The sequence below is a fragment of the Aquarana catesbeiana genome, linkage group LG01 (assembly GCF_042186555.1).
Source record: "Aquarana catesbeiana isolate 2022-GZ linkage group LG01, ASM4218655v1, whole genome shotgun sequence".
Lineage (NCBI taxonomy): Eukaryota > Metazoa > Chordata > Amphibia > Anura > Ranidae > Aquarana > Aquarana catesbeiana.
The window spans coordinates 909,474,951-909,489,993 of NC_133324.1; the positions used below are offsets into that span (position 1 = coordinate 909,474,951).

Genomic DNA, 15,043 nt, shown 5'->3' on the forward strand with positions numbered 1-15,043 from the left:
CTGTTTAACAGGGGCGTGTAATTACAATTTTTGATGCAATACTTTGCAGCAGGGCTCGCTCCTGCGCTCCAACTAGAGTATCTGTGAGGGGTTCCAGTGTTGTGGCACCAGCACCAGTGCCTAAGGCCCAATTTTTCAGCCCCTGTTCAACAGGGACATGTAAATAGAATTCTTGATCTAATATTTCACAGCAGGGCCCGTTTCTGCCCCCCCCCCCCCAAGAGTATCTGTGAGGACTTACAGTGTTGTGGCACCAGCACCACCACCACCACCACATCCCCAATTTTTCTGCCCCGTTCAACAGGGGCATGTAATTACAATTCTTGATCTAATATTTCACAGCAGGGCCCTGTCAGGGCTTACAGTGTTGTGGCCACAACAACACCTAAGGCCCAAATTTCTGCTGAGTATATGGGACAGGCCCCTACTTTCAAACATCCAACTTACAAACGACTCCTACTTGCAAATGGAAGGAGACAACAGGAAGTGAGATGAAATCTACCCCTAGGAAGGGAAATTCTCTCCTGTAAGAGTTAATATGGGAAAAACGTTTCTCCTTTCCACTGATGCTTTATCACCAATCCTTGTTTCACCAAAAAACCCAAATTTTCAAAAAACATTTGTCATTGGGACAAAAAGTGAGGTGAAATCTTCTGAAGAGGAGCACAGACAGCAAAACAAATGTCAAAGGGGTGATAACCCTTCCCTAGGTTTTCCAAAAAGCTTAAAATAGATTTTTTGGCTGGAGGTAAACACGTTAAAAATGTACCAGTTCAAAATTACAAACAGATTCTACTTAACAACAAACCTACAGTCCCTGTCTTGATTGCACCCCCTGTATGCTGCTGTTCAGAGTATATAGGGCCTGGGGGCCCCACACCTTTCCTTTTTTAATTTGGGTGCGGGGTTCCCCTTAATATCCATACAAGACCCAAAGGGCCTGGTAATGGACTGGGGGGTACCCATGCCATTTGTCTCACTGATTTTCATCCATATTGCCAGGATCCGACATTACATTAAAGCCGCAAGCAGTTTTAAATGACTTTTTTTCCTTTAAAAATGACATTTTGTGCAGGGACTGTTCTAATCACGGGAAACACGCGCCACTTTACAGGCATACTATAGACACCCCCCAGGTACGATATTTAAAGGAATATTTCACTTTTTTTTTTTTTACTTTAAGCATCATTAAAATCACTGCTCCCGAAAAAACGGCCGTTTTTAAAAGGTTTTTTTGCATTGATACATGTCCCCTGGGGCAGGACCCGGGTCCCCAAACCCTTTTTAGGACAATACCATGCAAATTAGCCTTTAAAATGAGCACTTTTGATTTTGAACGTTCCAGTCCCATAGACATCAATGGGGTTCTAACGTTCGTGCGAATTTTCGGTCCGTTCGCAGGTTCTGGTGCGAACCGAACCGGGGGGGTGTTCGGCTCATCCCTACTCAACAGCTATGCAATATCTATCTATCTATCTATCTATCTATCTATCTATCTATCTATCTATCTATCTATCTATCTAAGAAAGATTCAGGGGCGGTTTATTTGTATATCTCTTGCTACATACCAGTGTATATTTTGAGGCTACTTTCACACTGAGGTGCTTTACAGGTGCTAAAAATAGTGCCTGCAAAGCGCTTCTCCTGTCACTCCAGTGTGAGAGCCCGAGTGCTTTCACACTTGAGCGGTGCGCTTGCGAGACGCTAGAAAAAGTCCTGCAAGCAGCATCTTGAGGGTGCTTTAGGAGCGATGTATACACCGCTACTATAGCGCCCCTGTCCACTGAAATGAATGGGCAGCGCCACCGAAGCGCCTGCAAAGCGGTTCAGTAGCGGCGCTTTGCGGGTGCTTTTAACCCTTTTTCTGCCGCTAACGGGGGTTAAAAGTGCCCCGCTATCAGCCGAAAAGCGCGGCTAAAATGACCGTAACGCTTCGCTAAAATAACGCCACGTTACCGCCGACGCCCCCAACACCAGTGTGAAAGTGCCCTTAATATTATTGTTACTTCAACACTGCCAGGTACAGCAGAAAGAGATCACCAGGAGGCCCCATCAAAATTTTGATGTGGTGCCCCATTATCTGTGCCTGTGCCCCAGGCCTCCAGAGTCTTTGAAATACTGCAAGATTTTACATTACACACTGGGGCTGATTTACTAAAGGCAAAAAAAACTGTGCACTTTGCAGAGGGCAGTTGCCCTCTGCAAGTGCAATTGCTCCAGAGCTTAGTAAATTAGGTAAGGCTTCACTTTGCAAAGAGTACCCAATCCCGTGCAAGGAAAATTTAAAAAACTACATTTTTGCTTGCACATGATTGGATGATAGAAGTAAGCAGAGCTTCTGCTCATTTACCAAGCTCTGGAGCAACTGCTCTTGAAGAGGGCAACTGCACTTTTCAAAGTGCACAGTCTTTTTCCCTTTAGTAAATCAACCCCACTGACTTTTTTCATCTTCCATATTCCCTTAATACTAAATACACTTGATGGAAATATCTAAAAGTAAAAAGTTGAGAGGTAAGAAGCTGGGACATAAGGAAAATGCTTACTAGGTCAACTCTCCATTTTACTGAAAGGGTGTTATGCACTCAAACCTTGGATCTAAATGTGCACATGTGAATTTTTTTTTAGATTATGATCCTTTGTATTCAATTTTCAGGTATTGTGATGGATGGCTACATAGCACAACTTCTCAATGCTTTGCCTTGAACCTTTCCTCACCCCTGGGGATCCCTTCTACTACTTCCCAGGTCCCATAGTATTATTATTATATAGTACACACATGGCTTCAATGGTGCTGGTCCCATCCCTGGTGTCCATAACTGTGTTACATTGTTACATATATTAAGATCTCTTCTTGTATCCCACATCAAATTTCTTAAAAGAGTTATAAAGGCAGAAGGTTTTTTATCTTAATTCATTCTATGCATAAAGATAAAAAAAACCTTCTGTGTGTAGCAGCCCCCCCAGCACCCCCCCCCCCCCCAATTACCTACCTGAGCCCCTTCCCTCTCCAGTGATGTCCACGATCCCCTCAGCCATCCAGTACACTCCTCCTGATTGGCTGAGACAGAGCCGCGGCACAATTGGGTAATGTTGCTGTCAATCAAAGTCAGTCAGCCGGTCAGGGGAGAGAGGGGGAGGGGCAAGGTCGGGGCTCTGTGTCTGAATGGAAACATGGAGCTCTGACTCAGCTTGAGTGCCCCCTGTAGCAAACTGCTGACTGAGGGGGCACTTAAAGGAAGGAGGGGCTAGGAGCAGCAAAGAGGCACCCAAGAAGAGGAGGATCCAGGCTGTTCTGTGCAAAACCCACTGCACAGAGGAGGTAAGTATATGTTTGTTATTTTAAAAAAAAGAGCCTTTACAATCACTTCTTGCAATTCTAGCTCTTCTTGGACTCAACATTCTGGCTATGAATGACTCTCTAATTGCACTGCCTAAAGGTTTATTATGGCCCCTGGGGGTGCCTGTTATACAGTGAGATTAGGTGGTTGGCTATTTTCTATGTACTTACTGATGACAGGTATGTTCTAAATCTTCCTGTCTCATAAAGTGGTAGCTCACATAGAACATACATGGCAGAGAAAATACAATTTCAAAAGTATGCCTTTGTTTAATTTGGAATTAAAGACAATGTGTTGGAGTCATAGTCTCCAGTATAGCTTCACTTCTCTACATGGTTCAGGGATCACCTTCTATTTCATTCTAGGTGGATAACTGTAAGATGAAGATCCTTAGGTTCAGGAAGTGTATACAGATTTCATGCATACTAATACACAGGCACACATGCAGCAGGTGTTTGTACAGCTCCATATCACTGTGTGATCGGACGTTCTTTGCGCTGCTGGCAGTAAAAGTCACTTTCATCCGGTATTTCAAAGTTGGCAATTTTAAGAATGACATCAGGTATAGATACAGTGTGACTGATTTCGTCTGAAACCCCGGTATTTTGGCGATAGGCATGATATATAATTAGAGGTGGAGATTGTTCCGGTTTCTGATAGTTCCGGGGTAAGGCATGGAATTTTGGATTTGTATCATTTACAGCTTTGTGGGTTGTACAGGTGATGGTGACTGTCTCTCTTGGTGATGTAGAGATGACATTTGGAGTCTTAGCCATTCTAATCTGTCCAATAGATCCTAAAAAATAAACCATTATATTATTTGCTTTACCTGACAAATAATAAATACATACATAACGGAGGTACATACTTCTATTACTGAGTCAGTTGAAGTTTTATATCATTTCACAATACCCCATATGTAAAGACAAAACATACAGATCAGATACAATGAAAGCATCTTGAGATTTTTGAATTGCCACACGCAGATTGTTGGCTTTTAAGATTAACAAATCTTTTTCTTTTTTATCTCCAGTAATGAGGGAGGATTATGTAAAGCAGAATAATATGCAAAATGATGGGACTTCCTTTGGTAATGTAAAGAGAGGGACCATGATACAGAGTTGGTAGAAACTATACTGTGTGTAATAAAATGATACACAATGTTTTTAGGAAAAGCCAATAAATCAAACATTTCATCAAAAATAAATGAAGCCTTCATGTGACATTTCTCCATTGTATTCACTGATTTTCTGTCCACTCCTTCACACCCTATAAAGTAATTGACCACCTATTATAGTTCTCTTGTACTTTGTAGACAGAGAACTGACCCAACTAATGGTAGTCATACATGCTTCAGTTTTATTATCTGATCAATGTGTGATTCAACATCAACAGTCAAATCGCCATGACTTCCCTTCCGATCGATATAGGCTACTTTCACACTGCTCCTTTACAAAAATGTGGCAAAAACATATATGTGTTTTTACCGTGTCTTTGTCGCATTTCTAGTGTATTTTGCACCTGTGAAAAAAGGACATGAGAATCATAAACCGCACCAAAAATGTGCGTTTTGGATGCATTTTTTACATAATTTTGATGTGTCAATGGGGAGGTGCATTGGGGAGATGCATTTTTAGAGCATTTTTTACCACGCCAAACATGTACCAAAAACATAGCAAGCAGGACTATGGAAATGCAACAGACCTGAAACTGATCAGTGTGAAGAGTTCCATAGGAGTTAATGTGTTTAACATGCGTTTTTCTTCCCCGTTTTCTTCCAGAAAGCTGATCAGTGTGAAAGCAGCCTTAGATCAGAAGCGATCAAGCTGAGTCGATCGATTGGGGAGGAAAATTCGTCCGAAAATTCTCAGAACATTTGTTTGTAGTTTGAAAGATTTTTTTTTTGCTTTTAACATTTGATTTTGGAATGAATTAATTTTACTGAACAATAACCACATACCAGAGACCATACAACTAGAACCTACAGGGCCCAGGGTCCTTTCCAATGATCCTGGGGTCCTTTTCTCCCAGTTTGTGGCCCTTGATTATGATCCTGCAGCAGGACCACTTACTGACATCTTGGACAGGGTTGCCACCTTTTCTTCAAGCCAAACTTGAAGACTTTAGCAGCGCACAGCAAATTCTTTTTTGTAGTATACACTTTACATATATTTTGTGATTAAATAATTCTAACTGTATATATTTAATTACAAGAGTCCCCCCTTACATCAAAGTCCACAGAGTTCTGCTTTACATCTAAACACGCAGTTTCCCATTTACATCCGAATACGCAGTTTACCATTTACATCTGAACTTGCAGAGTTTCTTTACACTGTAAGGGGGGACTGTGTAGACTCTGATCTAAGGGGATCTCTGGTAACTGGAGCCTCCACTTACATGATCATTCCCAGCTTTCCCCTTTAATCAGGGTTCCCAGAGCCCCTGTTACTTCAGAGTCTGCAGAATTTCCACTTGCACTATAGGGGCATGTGCAAAGCGATTGGACAACCCCGTTCTATGCGGGGAGGTGGATGTAATCAGACATGTGTCCATTTACACCTGCCTGCATCCGATCCAATGAATAGATGGGGATCAATTCACCATCCATCTAGTGGATTGGATGACAGTCAGACCGGCCCATAGAGAACAGTGAGCTGTGTCCGCTCTGCACAAGGGTAGCAGACATGCACCTATCATCTGCCTGCTCGGCGGGGATCAGTGGAGAGATCTCCTGCTGAGCAGGTGGATCCGAATGGCAGAGTCCGGCCATGTGAAAGGGCTCTAAGGGGGAGCGCTGTGGATTGTAATGTAAAGGGGAACTTTGATGTAAGGGGTACTCTGGGAATCCTGATGTAAGGTGGTCTCTACTCACCAAAGCCCCGACTTACATCAGAGTCCCCCTTTACATTACAGTCCACAGAGCTCTCCTTTACATTAGTGTGCTCAAAGGCTGGCGAGATAAGAGAGGAAGGGAGGGACACTTCACTCACCATAGATGGAGGCTTGGGCCCTGGAGTTCCACCACTATGGTAAGCAAGCAAGGTCTACTAGCCTTTGCTATACATACACATAGGATGGCAGAGCATGCTGGGGCTTGTAGTGCACCACACCAGGGAAACCCCAGCAGGATGCTGCGCTGTTAGAGGGGCTCTGGAGGTGACAATGCACTCTCTTCAGTCCCCTCAATGACTGACCCACCTGTGTGTTGCTTTCTTTTCAATCACTGAGAAGTTTGATTAGGACGGAAGGCTGTCCTGGAGAGCTGTGGATCCCCTGTGGAGGGTTGCAGCATCCATAGTACATGCTGGCCTTTCCTCTGCTAACTAGCTGCTGGCTGTTTGATTTTCCCTTTGCGAGGCACTGAGCTGCCAGGGATTGGCATGTGAGCGGGGCCACGGGGACACACAGGAGGAGGGGGGTGAGATGAGAAGGAGGAGAAGATCCTGCTTTCTCTAGTTCTTTCCTCTCTTGTCTGAGTGTCTGTGTGAGGAGGATAGGGGCGGGCTGTCAGTGCGGGGTCTGGGCAGTGTGAGAGAGATTGTAATAGACACTCTGTGCTCATAACTGCGGCCAGAAACCCTGCAGCCACATCCCAGACTTTTGGGCCTCTGAGACTTTTGGTCCTCGCAAGTACGACTGCTGCGACCCTGAGAGTTCCACCACTGGCACATACTGGACACTGTTACCATTCGAGAAACATTTTTCAACCTGCTTCTTCGAATTTTCTTGTCACTGTGGTCAAAAACGAACATCTATTTGACCCCACTAATGATTAGAAAAACTAAGAAACTTTTTTAGAACCTGCTTTTCCTAATTTTCCTTCGAAATTCTGGCAAAATCACCAGGTCAAAAAAGAAAAAAGAAAACTTGAAATAATATAAAATTATTGGTGAGCTGCAATATATTACATTTTTGTTTTTTTGGGGGGGGTTAGATATGTATTGTAAAATCTCACTTTTGTGAGATACTGTATCATCATAAATCCAGGCTGGGCCTGGTAAACACTAAACATATTTTCTATATTTCCAAAATTGGACACAAATAAATATAAGTTTTAAAGGCAGAGTCCATGTATGCTTTAGTCTTTGCTTTTACATTTGACATTCCCTGCAACAAAGTCATTTGGTTAGGAAGACATACCTAGAGAAAAGAGCAGGAAAAGTAGGAAGAATCTCGCAGACATTTCCATTTTAACACCCTCCTGTGAAAATAAAAAATATAGCAGAAAACTGAAATTTGGTATAACATTATTAAATGACAGAGCTGACATACAGTAGACATATGGGAGTAAACCACTATTCATGGTAGACTTCAGCAGCTGGTTAATACCTTTGTATCTGAAAATCTGCTGCATTATATACGTTTTGCAAGCATACTTACAGGCATATGTTGCCTAAACTGAAGCAGGTCAGAAAAGCTAAATATTGTTTTAAAACATTTGAGACTTTGCCAGCAAACAAAAATCGAAAATTGAAATTAAACGTTGTCACTGGCTTCATTTCTTGTGTTGGTATTGGCCTTGTAAAGTTGTCTGCAGAACATTTTATGGAAATAGCAACTTCAAGGTGAGTGTTATTTGTCCGCAATCCTTATTAGTGTTTGGCAGTCCCTGTCATTCAGTTTCGGTGTTTGGCCATCATTTGGTGGCTCTGGCTTGCCATGCTTTGTGTATGCAGTCATTCTCATTGACACTGTTGCTTTTGAAAAAAAAATAACTTTTGACTAAACTAAAATTTTGAATACATAAGCTCTATATGAAGAATTATTGTTTTTTTGTTTTTTTTTTCCAGTGTAGCCTACACTAATGAAATTAAGCTTGCCATGTGAGTCTGAAGAGCAAAAAGTCAGAAAAAAATAAATGTAATTTACTTGATGGACATATCAACTGTAGTGGGGATGTTGCAAAATTTTATTGTAAGTAATATAGAATGCAGAATTTGAACTTACAGTAAAACCTTGGTTTGAGAGTACTTTGCAAGACAAGCAAAATGTTTTAAAACATTTGACTTGATATACAAGCGATGTCTTGATATACAAGTAGCATCATGTCGCAACTGGGTACAAAAGAGAAAAGAGGCGCCTCTAAGTGTAGCAATATGGTTACATTTAATGAAGGTACAACATTTAGCAACTCACATGGTTGATGATTAAAACAGGCACATCTAAGTATGTAGGCATCCGGGGTAAAGCTGTCCACATAGACCATCCTCCTCACCGCCATCGACCTCCCTTCCACACTGCACTCCACGAGCTGTTCAAGCCTCGCTTTCAGATCGCTGTACTGCAGGGTAGTTTTCCCTGTCACAATTGCAGACTGACAGTGGTGAGAGCCGGCGGTGTGGGGGATGCCATGGGCCTCTTTTAACCATCAACCATGTGAGTTGCTAAATGTTGTACCCTCATTAAATGTAACCATATTTCTACACTTCAAGTCGCCTCTCTTCTCTTTTATACTGTGCAGCTCCTGATGGATTTTGCTTCTAATCCCTTTGTGGAGGCTTTCATTTGTGGATGGACATTTTATGGTTAAGCAACCCATCACATTGCTTTAATCTTTTTATATGGACTATAAACTGAAGGACTTATGAATAAATGGTTGTGGAATGAATCATCTGAGTTTCCATTATTTATTATGGGGAAATTTGCTTTGATATGCAAGTGCTTTGGATTACAAGCATGTTTCTGGAATGAATTATGCTCGCAATCCATGGTTTTACTGTATTATGGTATAGTATTTTGGAAGTTGAAAATTCTTCAGCACAGAAGAATGCACTAAATAAACTCTTTAGACAATCAGAAGGCTCTCAAAGCTCTCCCTTTTTGCAAACATGGACCTGATCTATATTTTTGTGTCTCCATCATCCTGACAATGATGGTGTTCTTGTCTGAGGATAATCAGAATGATTTTGAAAACATGGAGTTTGCTGTAAAATTACTGACTACTAAAACTTTGCTAAACTAAAAACTCAGTTTCTCTCATTAAGCTGCTTAGGCAAATTTATTTCCAAAAACAATTGCTCTTCTATATTAGATTATGCCGTTATCTCATTGCAGAGCTGTATTATGATATGTGATCAAATGTGCTCAAAACATAACATGCCAAACCAACATAAAAATAACAAATTCCATTAATAAAATATTCACTTAAATTACATGTATAATGTCCTTCTTTATAAACGAATGTCATTAATCAATCAGTGCTGTATAGTCCTCCTATGTCACCTGTGTGACTCAAAGTATTGGTGCTGATATATAAACGTGCCAAACTTGTTATTCATATCCTAATTAATTCATGCAAATTGATTGATTAATGTGCAATCTTCACTTGTGATTGTTCCACTAACAAATGGAAGATGGAAGATTATATTTTTTGCCACAAGTTTTTGGAAAATGCCAAAAAAACAATAAAAAAAAATATATATTTTTTTTTAGACAAAGTTGTTACTTTAATGAGATACACACATGCTATTGGTATACATGGAATTACACCCCAAAACACATTCTGCTACTTCATTCTCCCGAGTATGGGGATAACATATGTGTGAGACTTTTTGGCAGCCTAGCCACATACCCAAAATCCAATGACCACCTTCAGGCTTTGGGCTTTCAACCTTCAGGCTTTCAAGGGGATTTAATTTCCTGACTTGCTATCACATTTTTGGAGGCCCTAAAATGCCAAGACAGTGGAAACACCCCCAAATGACCCCGTTTTGGAAAGTAGATACCCCAAGGTATTTGCTGAAAGGCACATTGAGTCTGGAAGATTTTATTTTTGCCACAAATCTTTGGAAAAATTACAAAAAAATATTTTTTTTTTCACACAAAGTTGTCACTTTATTGAGATATTTCTCACATCTGTCATGGGTATATGTGGCATTACACCCCAAAACACATTCTGCTACTTCTACTGAGTATGGGGATACCACGTGTGTGACACATTTTGGGAGCCTAGCACTTACAGGGGCCCAAAATCCAATGACCACCTTCAGGCTTTCAAAGGGCGTAACTTGCACATTTCACTTCCTGACTACCTATCATAGTTTCAGAGGTCCTAAAATGCCAGGATAGTACAAACACCCCCCAAATTACCCCTTTTTGGAAAGTATATACTCCACAGTATTTGCTAAGGGGCATGGTCAGTATGATCAGTATTTTGCAGATCTCGTTTGCTGCTACAAGTTTTTGGAAAATGAAGAAACAAAACAAAATTTTATTTTTTATTTTATTTTTTATTTTTTCATTTTTCAAAACATCTCTGCTTGCTGAAAACTGAGAAATGAGTGATCAGCAGTCTTTTATTGGTAATTTCTTGGTGTAGAGCTGGCGGAGGACAGCTTCAGCATCGGGTCGATGCTGCAGCTATCTAGGTGAGTATGTATGTTTATTTTTTATAAACCCACACTTCTCTTTTGTGTCAGACAGGAACTGGTTAAAGGGAATGCTATCACAAAGAGTAGGGGGGATTCTTAGCCTTGTTTAACCACTTCACCCCCGGAAGAATTTACCCCCTTCCTGACCAGAGCACTTTTTGCGATTCGGCACTGTGTCGCATTAACTGACAATTGCGCGGTCGTGTGACGTGGCTCTCAAACAAAATTGACGTCCTTTTTTTTTCCACCATTTTTCACCATTATTTTTTACTTTGTGCTATAATAAATATCCCCCAAAAATATATAAAAAAACATTTTTTTTCCTCGGTTTAGGCCGATACGTATTCTTCTACATATTTTTGGTACATATTTTTGGTAAAAAAAAAATCGCAATAAGCGTTTATTGATTGGTTTGCGCAAAAGTTATAGCGTTTACAAAATAGGGGATAGTTTTATGGCATTTTTATTGTGACTGCGACATTATGACGGACACCTCGGACATTTTTGACACATTTTTGGGACCATTGTCATTTATACAACAATCAGTGCTATAAAAATGCATTGATTCCTGTGTAAATGACACTGGCAGTGAAGGGGTTAACCACTAGGGGGCGGGGAGGGGTTAAGTCAGTACTAGGGAGGTGTTTCTAACTGTAGGGGGGTTGGGCTGTGTGTGTGTCTCCCCGTTCCTGCTCTCCGTGAGACGATCGCGGGTATCCCTGCGGCGATCGAGTCCGCGGGACCCGCGACCCGACTCATGGAGCTCCCGGCGGGCGCGCGCGACGCCGGCGGCGCGCACGCAATGGCACGGCGGGAAATTCAAAAGGACATACAGGTATGTCCTTTTGCCCGGCCTTGCCATTCTGCCGACGTATATCGGCGTGAGCCGGTCGGGAAGCGGTTAAAGTATAACTAAGGGCAAAATTGTTTGTTGAGTGGAGAGAGATTAGAACACCTGTCAGGTTTTCCTTACTGCCTGTGCCGCCATTAGGGAGATTCACCTGTGTTATTTGTCCTATTTATCGTTATTACTGAAGATGAAAAAAATTTGGGTTGTCCCCAGAGCAGGAATAGAGGGGAAATCTTCCAATAGGGACATTAGTTCAGGTGATGACCAGGGATTCCCCTTTACTTTGGAAGGATTTCGTCTCACTTTCTGCTTTTGGCAATGGGACAGTAAATAAAGGAAAATCTCCCCAATGAGACAGGAATTATAACCCTCCCTTACTTTATCCAAATGAAAAAAAAATCTGCCTTTAGTTCTCCGCTAAGATCCGATTCATTGTTGGCCCATAAATTACATTTTAAAAAAATGTGATGGACTTCAGATGATTGTGATCAGTGTCAGTGTGACAGGGGAACTCATGGAAAGGAAAGTTTGCATCCTCCCTGCTCTTAAGCAAAGATCATTATCATTTATACACATTAAAATGCTAGTTTTCTTTAAAGTCACACTGTATAAATCAGTATATGCATAATATATAGAGCTACTGTTAACATTAGGGCTGCTTTCACACTGGGGCAGCAGGTCCGTTAGTGGTAAAGCGCTGCTAGCATTAGTAGCGCTTTACCGCTGTTTAAGTGGCGCTTTTCGGCTGCTAGTGGGGCGCTTTTAACCCCTGCTAGCTGCCGAAGAAAGGGTTAAAACCGCCCGTGTTGCAGCTTTTCCGAAGCGCTGCCCATTCATTCCAGGGACAGTTTGGGAGAGATATATACACCGCTTCCAAACCACCCCAAAGATGCTGCTTGCAGGACTTTTTTCTCCTGTCTCGCAAGCACACCGCTCCAGTGTGAGAGCGCTCGGGCTTTCACACTGGGGCGGCATGAGAGGCGATTTTCAGGTGCTTTACAGGTGCTATTTTTAGCGCTAAAACACCTGAAAAGCACCTCAGTGTGAAAGTAGCCTTAAATATAAGTATGTAAAAGATATCACACCTGTACAGAAACTGACACGTAAGTGAAAATAGGCAACACATTAACCACTTCCCGACCGCCTCACGCACATATACTGCGGCAGAAGGGCACATACAGGCAGATTAACGTACCTGTACTTTGCCCTTTAAGAGGTGGCTTGTGGGCACCAGGAGCTCCGTGAGCGTGATCGTGGGTCCCACGGACATCGAGTTACCCGCGATCTTCTCACGATGAGGAAGTAAACTAATGTAAATAAGCATTTCCCCGTTCTGCCTAATGACACTGTCACTGATCACCGCTCCCTGTAATTGGGAGCGGTGATCAGTGTCGTGTCACACAAAGCCCCTCCCCTCCACAGTTAGAATCACTCCCTGGGACACACATAGCCCCTACAGCACCACCTAGTGGTTAACCCCTTCACTGTCAGTCACATTTACATAGTAATCAATGCATTTTTGATCGCACTGATCCCTGTATAAATGTAAATGGTCCCAAAATCTCACCAAAAGTGTCCAATCTGTCCGCCATAATGTCGCAGTCATGATAAAAATCGCTGATCGCAGCCATTACTAGTAAAAACAAAAATTAATAAAAATGCCATAAAACTATCCCCTATTTTGTAGACGCTATAACTTTTGCACAAACCAATCAATAAACGCTTATTGCGATTTTTTTTACCAAAAATAAGTAGAAGAATACGTATCTTCCTAAACTGAGAAAAAAATGTTTTTTTATATATTTTTTGGGGATATTTATTATAGCAAAAAGTAAAAAATAATGTGTTTTTTTTTTCAAAACTGTTGCTATTTTTTTGTTTATAGCGCAAAAAATAAAAACCACAGAGGTGATGAAATACCACCAAAAGAAAGCTCTATTTGTGGGAAAAAAGGGACGTCAATTTGGTTTAGGAGCCACGTTGCACGACCGCGCAATTGTCAGTTAAATCAACACAGTGCCGAATCGCAAAAAGTGCTCTGGTCTTTGGCCAGCAAAATGGTCTGGGGCTTAAGTGGTTAATGTGAGGTATAGTAGGGCTTTTAAATTAACCTAATATCCCATTTAGTGAATCATATATGACTGTATATAATACAACAACAAATATGAAGGTACTTACCACTACCAGTTTGTACTTTATGGATTACCAAAAGGTAGTTTGTTTCAGTAAAAAATTCTGATTCCAGAGAGCAGATGACTTGCAGACTGTCAGATGATATAATAGGACAACATCACATTTTACATTCAAAATCCCCAATAATAATACTGTTAGAAGAAACATCAACAGTTCTCTTGGAATGATAGCCCTGAGGGGTCTGTCGAGTCGATACTGTATTATGTAAACTGTCACATAGGCACGCAGGGGCCACGGACCCTATCCGGAAGTGCTGGATCACGTTTCTAGTGCATGATCAAGGAGAGCCGCTCTGTCGTCGTACTCCCATGTCAGGCTGTCACCAAGCGATTAATATATGTTTCATTTCATAATTAGAAGCACACATATGCCATTCTCAAATCAATCATTACAATTCATTACAATTCCCATTCATGTGAGCAACATGACCAGCCAATTACACCAAATACATGCATGGAGAGAAGATCACTATTGTGCTGTCACCTTACTTAAAGTAGAACTATAGGCAAAACATTTTTTTTTTATTTTGGATAGATTAAGGGAGGGTCATAAGCCCTGTCAGTTTTTTTGCCATCTGTATCCCATTGTGGAGATTTCCCGTCACTTCCTGTCCGACAGCCAAAACAGGAAGTTAGAGGGAATCCCTGCAAATTAAGGGAATTCATTGGGGACCCCCATCTCACCAGAACTAGTATCCCCATTGGAAGATTTCCCCTCTATTGCCCCGTACACACGGTCAGATTTTCCGATGGAAAATGTCCGATCGGAGCGTGTTGTCGGAAATTCCGACTGTGTGTGGGCTCCATCGGAAATTTTCCATCGGATTTTCCGACACACAAAGTTGGAGAGCAGGAGATAAAATTTTCCGACAACAAAATCCGATCGCGTCAATTCCGACCGTGTGTTGCCTGTTCCGACGCACAAAGTGCCACGCATGCTCAGAAGAAATTCCGACACGGAACAGCTCTTTCTGGTAAACTTAGCGTTCGCAATGGATACAGCACTTTCGTCACGCTGGTTTAATACAGCGCAATCTCTTCTTCTTTATAATGTGACAAGAATATAGTATTTTGCTGCTCATATTCACACAGACTTCTCACAAACTTATTTTGTTACTATTTATCGGGATTCCCTCAATATATTTTGATTTCTCACATCTGACAACATATTTTTGTTGTATTTTTTTTTTTTTTGGCTTTAATGTAGATTTTTTTTTTGTGTTTGTATTTTTTTGAAGGGTGTTATTTTTTTGGGGGGGATTTTTATTTGTACTCCCGAAAATGTTTGTGTGT

The 15,043-nt window shown here is 41.5% G+C and overlaps 1 long non-coding RNA gene across 1 annotated transcript in view; it reads right to left on the reverse strand.

Moving 5' to 3' along the window:
* Nucleotides 1-3,582: 3,582 nt before the first annotated feature.
* The window catches only part of LOC141120231 (uncharacterized), a 42,882-nt gene continuing 31,421 nt past the window's right edge, over nucleotides 3,583-15,043 (reverse strand). Inside the window, exons 2-4 of the long non-coding RNA XR_012239563.1 lie at nucleotides 13,737-13,822; nucleotides 7,479-7,539; nucleotides 3,583-4,134 (exon numbers count right to left, since the gene is read on the reverse strand). This is a non-coding gene — a long non-coding RNA (uncharacterized lncRNA). The remainder of the gene's footprint in view (nucleotides 4,135-7,478; nucleotides 7,540-13,736; nucleotides 13,823-15,043) is intronic.